We start from the raw sequence: 10,543 nt of genomic DNA, 5'->3' as shown, positions 1-10,543 counted from the left end.
TCTTTAATTTTGTTCCTCCAAAAGGTAGTTAGAGAGGTCGATATGAAAATCTGTTCAACCACCACCACTACCCAATGCACCACTAGTAGAGTCAGTTACACTTGCAAAAGTGTTTGAAATATTGTCATATTTTGTAGCGTAAATGTCAAACAAATTAGTAAAAGTATTATTAAAAATATGTATTTGGTTACGGATGTAGTTTGATTCATCTTTGTGAAAATTTAAAGACATAGATATTTTGGTAATCAAAGCTTTTACACCCGTAAGATTGATACATGGGTTTAATGTCGCAGCGCAAGTAAAAAGTGGTGGCATTTCTTTGAAATATTTGACTAGTTATTTTCTCATTGGTCTCGTAACCAAAACAAATATTTCACTTCTTTGTTCAAAACGCTCCAATTGTGCGGACATCAACCATAATTCATTTAGTAACAACGGAGTTGTAGGGTAATACACGCCCGATCAAAAAGTGGTTGATTGTTTAAAAACTTTTAACATTTCCACAAACTCTTCCATCAAGTCCCAATCATAATCCGAACCGGGTTTTCTCCTTTTGAAACTGTGTCGTAAAATAATTGCAAAGCGATTCTTTGACGTGTCAAACTTTCAAACATCATGCATGTTGAACTCCAACTAGTATCAACATCCCACTGAGGACTATATGGAGTTACGTTAATGGAAATGGCAAACTTTCGATATTTTTCCATTGTAGCTTTATTTTTTCCAAAAACTCTAGTTAACACAGTTTTGAATTTTTCAATCGTCGAATCTATCATTTTTAGACCATCTCGTACCGCAAGATTAATAATGTGACAAACACATCTAGTATGAAACAACGAGCCATCCAAAATAAGTTTATATTTTGCAATTAATCTTTTTGTCGCGGCGGTAATGTTACTTGCATTGTAAACCGAAATAGAGTGTCGTGACGGCAAGATTGCTTTTGGGAAAACTTCTGGTGGAGGACCAAAAATCATAAGTTAAAGAACCACCGGTTTTTATATTTAAAAATCCCAATTGCATATCTTTTTTTGGTTATATCGCAATACTTTAAAGCATCAAGTCTAAGAGAAGTGCAACTAAGTTGCTGGTATTGTTGTTGCATTTTTTCCCGCAAAATCCTTGTTAATCGTGGGTTGTCAAAGTGGTTGAAAGTAAAGCCCTCTTGAATGACGAACTTGCAAAAGCTTTCACGAATGCCATCATTGTTGTAAATAAATATTGTACCATATGAAGTAATATTTGGTTGATCCGGATCGCCTTGACCTTTTACAACCGCACACGTTTTTGTTGTATGACTACTCCTTAGCGTACTATCTCCATGTTTTCCCAAAAACATCCCGCATTGCTTGCACCTTGCTTTTTCCTTCCCGTTCGACAACAAACACAAATCATAATGTTCTCACACATCTTTACTCCGAGTGGTTGGTAAGATTTTAACCACCGTTGCATCCAAATCTTGACCTGCGGTAGAATTTCTCGAGCTCATTTTTTGGAAGATTATAAAAATGGAGGTATAAATTAGTAGAAATTTGTGTAAAATGGAAATGGAGAAAATGGCTTGTATTTATATATGTTTAGAAGGGCCAAAAAGTCAAGAAAAGTCAAACTAACCATTTTTTTTGGTTTCCAACGGCTATATATATATATATATATATATATATATATATATATATATATATATATATATATATATATATATATATATATATATATATATATATATATATATATAAACCGGTTTGGATCCGGTCACCAGATTAATCCGATCCGGTTCGGTCAAATCTGGTTTTGACCAAATCCGGTTTTCGGATCGGATCAGTTCCTATACCTGAATCCGAATTTTGTCTTCATCTCTAGCCAGGACCTAAGTATGCTAGAGAGTATCCGGTTAAAAGAGACCGAAGGGGTAGGCCAGCACCCGGATATTGTAGGCAATATGTTTATTGTAGGGTATGTGGTATTTGGAGAACTTACTAAGCTTCGTGCTTACGGTTTTCAGTTTTGGTTACTGGTACCTCGAGTTTTCTGCTAAAGGAGCTAGGGATGATCGCAATGCATACACCCGTGTTTTCCGCAATACGTGATTTCTGGGAATGAACTCAGATAAATTTTTTATTTGAAATGAATTTCAATGTGTGAACAAAGTTACAAATGTGTTTTAGTTATATTAAAAATGAACTTTTTGGTTTTGAAGTTTAGGATGTTACGAGTTGGTGTTAGAGCCTTCGTTTGAGGGATTCAGGCATACTCTCGGGTGTGTCTGAACTCAAACAGAGGACTTGGTATGAAAAATTTCAAAAGAAAATCATTTTTATAAAAAGAATTTCTAAGCAAAGAAAGGGGTGTGATGCGTGCAATCGACCGGGCTCAAGTAAGTTGGTCCTAAAATACCAATACATGTTTGTTATGTGATATGATATGATTATGTGATTTGCAAGCTAGATTAGAGCTAAGGATCTAGGAGAGATTCCTTTGTATGCTTATATGAGCTTGTAGATCTGCATGCTAGAACTGATCAGCCATTGGTAGGATGGCATGTTTAGGTTAGGCCTGATTTTATGAGCCTTTGAATTGCATGCTAGTACAGATTCCTGATTAGAGGATATAATGGTTTGATTGGGGTATGTTGGTTAGTTTTTTTTTCATTGTCTGAATGTTGCTTGCTTTGTGCTTTGTGGGACTCTTAGCAATGTGAGGTGGCTACTAAGTGAATATGCCAAGTCACATGTGGCATAGGTTGGATAATCTCAAAGTGATGGATTTAACCCTATTGCACAACTCTTGTCTGAGTCCAACCACTCTAGAGTTGAGTCTTTTACTTGAAGGATTATCTGATCTCTGTTGCATGTGGCTATATTCATGAGGTATCTAGTTGACATTAATGGGAATCCTTCAGCATCTAAGGATTGGGTGGGTTCGGGAACCTAGGAAAGCCTAGGATGTGCTGTAACGGTTTAGTAGTATTGTTATGTGAGTACTGGAATAATGGTTTGAAAAAGTGACATATAGGATTCAGGAGGATTTTTGAGGAAAGTATGGATAGGTGTGGAAGATAGTATTAGGTCTGTACTACTGAAAGCATAGGATCCATACTCGAATCGGTGAGAGTCTTGGAGAATCTAAGAAGCTTATGAGAGGTGGATTCTTGGGCATGTTCTGATTTATGGCTTGATTTCATTTCATTTTAGAGATGAGCTCTTAGGGAGATGGTTCATCTTCAGGTTCCGGCTCAGGTGCAAGTGCTGAGCCGATTAGCGAGCAGTTGCGGGAGTTCATTTCATCGGAGATCTCTCGCTATGTTTCGGAGATAGTGGACAAGCGTTTGGGTGCATTCCATGCATGGCTATTAGGGGAGCTCGCACACTGAATTTACAGGAGTTTTGTGCTTGTGGAGCTCCTACATTCCATTAGGAGAGGGACCCCATTATCAGTAGGAGGTGTTTAGTAGATATAGATAACGAATTTAGGATGAGTTTTTTCCCCAAGGAGGTGAAGGTCAGATATGCTTCCTGCCTATTGAATGATCGGGTAAGTGATTGGTGGGAGGAGATTGGTAGTGAGTTGGGTGATGATATGTTTGATGCTATGTCATGGGATGACTTATCGACCAGGTTTCAAGCTGAGTTTGCACCGGAGATTGAGGTGCAGTAGTTGGCGCAGGAGTTCGTGGATCATCGCCAGACTACTGAGACGATGGCAGAGATCACTGTCAAGTTCCAGGAGAGGGCGTTATTGGTACCACAGAATGTAGTAGACAAGGAGATGAAGAAAGTAAGGTACCACGATATGTTGCAGGATGACATCAGGAAATTGGTGAGTATTTAGGGTGCGAGACCATGAATGATATGATCTCTAGAGCCCGAGAATAGGAGATTGATTTAGAGCACATTGAGAGGAGGAGGTCAGATCAAGTGCATACTTTCGAGGGTCCCAGGAAGAGACCCAAGACTTCTGACCAACATTCGAGATGCCAGCAGGATCGGAATCAATGCAGCACGTACGGGAAACTGCACGATAGTGCTTATCGTTCCATGGGTTTGGGCTGCTACAAGTGTGACTGGGTTGCCCACATCAGCAAGGATTGTCCTTAGGGAGCATGTCTATTATGGTTTCACTGTGATCGAGTGGGCCACAAGAACGCTGATTGTCTGACATTGAGGGGAGGAGCAGTGAACGCACCTGCTCCGGCTTCTTTGACGATCACCGATGGAGTAGAAGGTAGGATATGAGCCCCAGCAGAAAGGAGTTGAGTTCTGCAAGTATGTATCTTTTTCCTTCTTTTAGGTTATTTATATTTGTGTTTATGATTGTTGGAATCTTGCATCAGTTTGGGTAAAGAATATATTTGATTCATTTCTTTGCTCATATATAAGTTACATCTTCAAGAAGCGTCATATGCCATTTGCATACCGTGAATTTCAAAGTGGTTAGGGAAGGTTCATTTCTCTTTTTCTGGTTCGGAGTATTCAGTGTCATCTTGGTTTATGGTCAAGATCGGTTCAAGGGAATTATGTGATGGTCTATGGTCAGGGTCCACCGGATGCTTATGCGGCATCGTCAGGATTCGGTGGTTTTAGTAGTTGTCCTTGGAGTAGTCGTTGGAAACGCCAAGGGAAGTGGCTTTTTTGAGACATTGGTTGGAGCATCTGTCTTTTGGTCTTTAAGATTTGAGTGTGGTATCATTTCAAGCATTAGCGGATATCAGATTGTTAGGATTCAGAAAGTGTTCATCTAGTCTTCATAGGTTGTATGGTCTTTTAATTTCGGTTAGTAACGGATCTCTAGCATTAGTAAGTGTTGGTTTTCAGCAGATCGGTAATTGGAAGGTAGGAAGGATCAGGAATCCTTCCATTTATCGTATGTCGTGGAGGCTTAGTTGGATCAAAGTGGGGGAGAACCATTTAGATACCCAGAATAGAAGCAAGTGTGAAATTGGGGTGAGCTCGTATCCCCATCAGGAAAGAAAAGGTGGCCCAAGTGGCTGTCTGAATGGAGGATAATGTGAACTGGAAGTTTAGAAAACTTCCCGACTTTGGGACCACATCTGATTGATGTGTAGTAGACTATGGGGAACCAGATTGAGGATCCCAGTAAGGACATGAGTTTAGTGTGGGATGTTAGACCGTGTGTGATCGACTTTGGGTGTTTTCATATTGGTAATCAGCAGTAAGACCATGGTTAGCGGTTGAGTTAGCATGGGAAGTAATGTAAGATTGTGGGATAGTCGTAGCATTCGCCAACAGCCAGATACCATGGAAGGTATCGTAAGACTGCGGGATAGTCGTAGCATTCACCAGTGGCCATATAGTAGTGTGGGAAATGTGGTATGACTGCGGGGTGGCCCATAGCATTAGTCAGCAGATAGTGTAGAAGTCTTGTACGACTGCGAGGTGGCCCGCAACATTTACTACTTAGCAGGTATTGTAGAAGTGTTGTAAGAGTGCGGGGTGGCTCGTAGCATTCATGAGTTGGCAGATAGACTAGAAACGTTGTAAGACTGTGGGGGTGGCCCGTAGAATTCATTAGTTATCCATTAGCATAGTGGTATAGTAAGACTGTGGGGGAGGCTCGTAGCATTCATTAGTGGTCAGTTAGTATGGGAGTGTTGTAAGACTGCGCGGTGCCCCGTAGCATTCACCGGTCCTTATTCGACAGTGAGAATGTGACGATTTGTGATTCGCTCACGGGTTCCTTCAGGTGATTTTGTCCAAGGCGGGTCAGCTGCACGAATAAGAGTAGGCCACCGTATGATAAGATTTAGGAAATGGTAGGTCATTGGAGACCAGGCGTGATGAAAGACTACAGTGGTTCTGGTAGCATTCATTTTTCGTATAACGATTCGATGGTGACAGGTAGTCGGATTGTTATGATCGGGAAGATCATAAGGAATAATGGAACAATGAGTGGCAATATGCTTAGGGCATATTTTGGTAGCTGAAGTTCTCTTCAGAAGTCGCAGGGAGCGACTATGAGGTTGCTCTTTGGCTCAGCAACCGGGTAGGAATCCGGTATTCCAGATAGCGGCAGTGGTTTTGGATTTTTCATAGAGTAGCTTGTGGACAGGAAGACACTAAGTCACTTACAGTCAGATTAAATAATATCAGAGGAATTGATTTGAATCTATTGTGCAGCTCTCGTATGAGTCTAAGCATTGCAGGGATAAATCATCTACTCGAAGGATTATCTAAGCCTCCTGTCGAGTTAAGTGTTCTTAAGTGGTATATCGTCAGTGACTTTGCTTCCGTTGACATGACAATGTCATCAAGGATTGGAAGCACTTTGTGTGGTGCGAGACTCTATGGGATAGCTTGGTGGCAGTTCGGTGTGAGGGGTCCGACAGGGAGTCAGACCATTGAGACTTAGGTTTCAATTCCAGATAAGTGGGTTCGATTTCTATTCAAGAGTTTAAGGATTTGTTCTTTATCGGATCCAGGGAATTATTCCAAGGATGGTTTCGGCAGATCTGGATAGATCATTGATTGGAAATGTTATGATTGGTCTGCAACTTATTGAGAGTTTGGTAGAAAATGGTTTCAGCTTGGGTGAGCTGTTATGAAGTCAGGATATGATAAGTTTTAGGTCTCAGAAAGTAGAAGTGGCTTGCAAGGGTTGAAGGTTCGGGTGTTATTCCCAAGATAGAAGTCTTGGTTGCCTTAAAGAAGGCCATTGATTGCACATGGTGATGGTAGTACCCTCAGGATGATGGGTGTCAGTACTCATTGGTGTCACAACCCCGAACCATCACAAAACAATGGTGGAAACGTCCGGGGGCAAGGGACGTCATGCGTAGTATCACAACAGTTGCATCATAGCAAGCAAAAGTAAACACAACCATTACATTAGAATATGAGTATTTACATTTGTTTGAAAACATAGTTTGTACATATCAGTATATAACAAAAGTAAAATACGTGACTCCAAAATGCTCTGTCTTCTTTAAAAGTTGGTAAGAGTACCTGTCTATTGTTGCCCTGATAATACAAGTAGTTTGAAAGAGAATTAGCATAAAGCTGCTGAGTTCCTAAGTATTTAGTTTTAGTGAAAAATGTTTCTTTGATCATTTGAAAAGTGCTTCTTAATAAAAACCTATATTTTCTTATAGAAAGTATGTCTGAACATCCAATAGTTACTTACTGAACAATATGTTTATAAGAAATCGAGTTATGTCGGGAAAATCCCATATTTTCCCTAAAAGTAGGTGGTTGGTTATCCGTTTCGAGATGAAGTGTACAAGTATTTACCATACTTGTGTTGTTTACCGTCGTTTCTCTAAAAGACCCTGGTTACTTGAGGTATATTAGCCTTATTACATAAATAAAACTAATAATACGTGGTGACTTAAAGCCTGAAGGTATTATTAATACCCTCTAGTAATCAAATCGGTTATTACTTTGACGTTAGTTCACTTGATTCATTATTACAAAAGTAAATCTCTATTATCTAGGTTGCGAGTTTTATAACCATACATTAACTTGATATGGCATGTAACGGGGCTAGTATTTTTTATAACTTTGTCACCCATAGACCTGCCAGTCCCACTATAGCTAGCAGTGAGGTGCGGGATAGTCAGTCCCGTATAGATCTATACACAAAGTCACGCTCTCCCTACAAGACATTCTGGTTCTAAGTGTTAGTCCTACACTCGGATTCCAATGGAGTGTTACCAAGGATGGGTCTCCAACATTAGACAAACAAATTTACATGTAATAATACTAGAAATCCTGTTTATGATTTACATGAACCCTTTATAAAATGATACATTTTACTACGTGATTTATAAGTTCATTGCTCTAGTTTTGAAAACTGTTTTTACGAGTTGATTTCTTAATCATTTGGTAACACTGTTTTCCATGTTAAAGAATATTGAGTATATAATTATCTTATACAAAATAATATACTTTGAGAACAAGTCTCCTTGTACTTTTTCTTGTGTTCCCCCCAAAAAAACATGAAAAACTCGGAAAAAGCGTAGGTGTATGAACTCACAGTTTAACGTAGGATCCGAATGTACGATTGGTATGAGTGTTGAGTGTCAACTGACGTTTCGTATGCAAGTGGATCCTATTGACATATAGTAACACAATATATGTATTATATTAAGGTATTCCATGACTAAACATGACGGGAAACCACACTAAGGACCTGGAAATGCTTTAACTAAGTTTCGGAACCATAAATGATCAAACGAGGGAGGGGTATGTCCACCCTAAGGGTGTGTACAGTCATGGGTGTATGGCTTATGAGTGTACGGCCGTACACTCATCACGGGAAGTGTTTTTGAGGAGTTTTGAAGGTTCTACAAGCATGCAAGGAGTGTTGTAGGTCCCATACTTAGTGGTTTTGCAAATTTAAGGCCAAATATGAACATCAAAGTGGGTGTGCGGCCATAAGAGTATGTGTGCGGCCGTACATAGGAGTGTGCGGTTGTACATAGGAGTGTGTGGCCATACAGAGTGTGTTTGCGACCATACACAGGAGTGTGCGGCCATACAGTTTTCATCTAAGCCCAAAATGTCGATTTTTTTGGTGTTTAAAGGCTCATACCAAGTCCAAGCTACTAGATGGGAGGCCAAACTCTCACTTTGGAAAGTCTTTTAGGTGTGTCCAGACACCTTATGAAGGTGTGCGGCCGTACACCTTCAAAGGATGAAGAACATGATGAAACTTGATGAATTTAGGCTTAGATCAAGAAGTCTTACAAGTATATCAACATAAATGATAGAATACTCACGTTTTTTGAAGCCTTTAGAGTGTTCTTGGATGAAGGTTCTAGAGAGAGAAAGTAGAGTGCAGCCAAAAAGGGAAAGAGTGAATGAAGGGGTGTCCCACTATTTATAGATGTGAGTGTACTGCTAGGGGTGTGTGTGCGGCCGTACACACCTCCCAAGAGGGTGTATGGCCTGGTTTTGTCCCTATACGACCTGTTGACTCATTTATAATCTCATTCTCGGCTGTACTCAAGCTTAGAACACTTAAACGAACCCTTAAACGATGTTAAAAGGTAACGTAATCGAGTTTAATATTGATAGAATTGACCAATCTTTACAGAATAAAAGTTTTTGGTTGTCACATCATCCCCCTGTTAGAGGGAATTTCGTTCCGAAATTCGAAAATAGATCACAAATCATGGATTTGGAAAAAGATGGGGGTACTTCTGTTTCATTGAATCCTCGCGCTCCTAAGTGAATTCAGGTCCTCGCTTGGCATTCCAACGAACCTTCACTATCGGGATGCGACTTTGCTTTGTTCGCTTGACCTCCTGGTCCTTGATTTTGATTGGTTCTTCCACAAAGTTGAGATTCTCATTGATTTCAATCTCATCGAAGGGAATCGTAAGAGTCTCGTCGGATAAGGACTTTTTAAGGTTCAAGACATGGAAGACAGGATGAATGTTATTAAGCTCTTGAGGAAAACGGAGAGTGTATGCTACGAGACCGATAATAGCGAGGATTTCGAAAGGACCTATGTACCTTGGATTTAGCTTTCCACGCTTTCCAAAGCATATCATGCCTTTGCAGGGTGATACCTTCACAGAACCTGGAATTCCAAGGGTTTTCGTCGCTTATCGACGTAGCTCTTTTGTCGGTCTCGTGAGACTTTCATTCGTTCCCGGATTTGTACAATCTTTTTAGTGGTTGCATAGATAATCTATGGGCCAGTGAGAGTGCTGTTAGGGACTTGCCCTTTGGCTAGTTGCGTGTCGCCAACCTCAGCCCAACACAGAGGGGATCTGCACTTGCGACCATAGAGGGCTTCGAAAAGCACATCCTTGATGCTGGTATGGTAATGGTTGTTGTAGGAAAACTCGACCAAGGGAAAATGGGCATTCCATGACTTACCAAAGTCGATGACACATGCTCGCAACATGTCTTCCAAGGTCTGGATGATCCTCTCACTCTACCCATCTGTCTGAGGATGATAAGTTGTACTCATGTCCAGCTTAGTTCCAAGAGCTTTCTGTAGTGACTGCCAAAACCTCGAAGTGAACCAGCTATCTCGGTCGGAGATAATGGACACAAGCACACCGTACAGTCGAACTATCTCTTGAATGTAGATTCATGTGAGTCTTTCCATCTTGAAAGTTTCTTTGATTGGCAGCAAGTGAGCGGATTTTGTCAATCGGTTGACTATTACCTAGATGGCGTTGTACCCACTCGAATATTTGGGTAATTTGGTGATCAAATCCATGGTAATCCTCTCCCACTTCAACTTAGGTATCTCCGACTGCTGAAGCAAACCTGAGGGCTTCTGATATTTGACCTTTACCTTGGCGCAAGTCAGACACTTGCCCACGAAAGTAGCAATCTCTGCTTTCATGTTTGGCCACCAATACAACTTCTTGAGATCAAGGTACATCTTGTCCGAACCTGGGTGAACAGAGTATCTGGTCTTGTGAGCTTCTTTCATGACAACCTCTTTGTAACTACCAAACTTTGGGGTCTAGATCCAGTTCATGAAATAATAGATTTCGTCTCCCTTGATCTCCAGGTTCTTATCCATTCCTCTCAATGCTTTATCCTTCACGTTCTCTGGTTTTAAG

Source organism: Lactuca saligna, chromosome 4 (assembly GCF_052625555.1).
Source record: "Lactuca saligna cultivar CGN05327 chromosome 4, ASM5262555v1, whole genome shotgun sequence".
In the NCBI taxonomy this organism is placed as follows: Eukaryota; Viridiplantae; Streptophyta; class Magnoliopsida; order Asterales; family Asteraceae; genus Lactuca; species Lactuca saligna.
This window is presented reverse-complemented; position numbering follows the sequence as displayed.